The sequence below is a fragment of the Neolamprologus multifasciatus genome, chromosome 10 (assembly GCF_963576455.1).
Source record: "Neolamprologus multifasciatus chromosome 10, fNeoMul1.2, whole genome shotgun sequence".
In the NCBI taxonomy this organism is placed as follows: domain Eukaryota; kingdom Metazoa; phylum Chordata; class Actinopteri; order Cichliformes; family Cichlidae; genus Neolamprologus; species Neolamprologus multifasciatus.
This window is the reverse complement of record NC_140448.1, coordinates 19,653,479-19,654,505: the sequence shown is the minus strand read 5'-3', so window position 1 is coordinate 19,654,505 and position 1,027 is coordinate 19,653,479.

Sequence of the window (1,027 nt, the reverse complement as noted above, 5' to 3'; positions counted from 1 at the left end):
CTGTCTCCCTTGTGTATTTATTCAAGCATTTTGCACCTGGCTGATGTCATGTCTGTTTCAAATGTTTGAAGTCTGGCTTATAATATTTGAATTTTATCAACAGTCAAGGCAGCTCTCACATTTCTTTTTCTTATTACATAAGACATATTTTTATTCTAGTGCTCCAGTGGGCTGCTGATAGTTTTGGTTTCATGCCCAGCGCCGACGGTTTTACCACCACCAAAGGCGGAAGATGAATTAGTCCCTATGAAAACGTGTTGATAGTGGCTTGTGTGGATTACCGAGCGTAACAGTGCTGATTTGCTAGCACTCCATAGCGGGGGTCTGTGAATATGACCTCGCGGATTAATGTAAGACTTCAGGCATGAAAAATAATAATTAATGTAAAACCTCACCAACTAATCATGGTAAAAGCTCATTAAATAATTATGCAAACCCTCATGAATTATCAGGAGTACATAAATATAACAGCTCTTGCATGAAGCGGTGCGTTAATTAATGCCACATGTATGTCATTCATTGTGAATTAGGATATATTGATCATGTTCATAGTCATCTGCAGTTTACAAGGTGGGCTCTAAAACAAAATTTGCACATGTTTATTATGTTTAATTCCAGTTGTTGCAGTCATGATGAGTTAAGCATGGCTCTTCATGTTTTTGCTTGGTATTATAAAGTGGTGACCTGCTCCTTCATTAACATTGTTAAATGCTAAATGATGAATAATGGTGTTTATTTTAAATTGTCTTAACTTTGTAGTAATTTAGAATGGATAATACAGTCATGGTAACAACAAATTCTAATGTTTTGCATATCAAATAATAAAAATCATCTGGTCCTTGGCAGGTCTTATAAATATACAAAAGAGTGTGTCAGTATTTATTTAACAAAGATTAAGCCAAAACAAAAGCAATGTGTGAAAGCTAACACCTTTACTGGTTCCACAGGGATAAGATGGTAAGAAGTAGCCAGATGCTGCTAATCAAAAACACTTGATTGATACTGATAACCAACCAAGTGTGAGAAC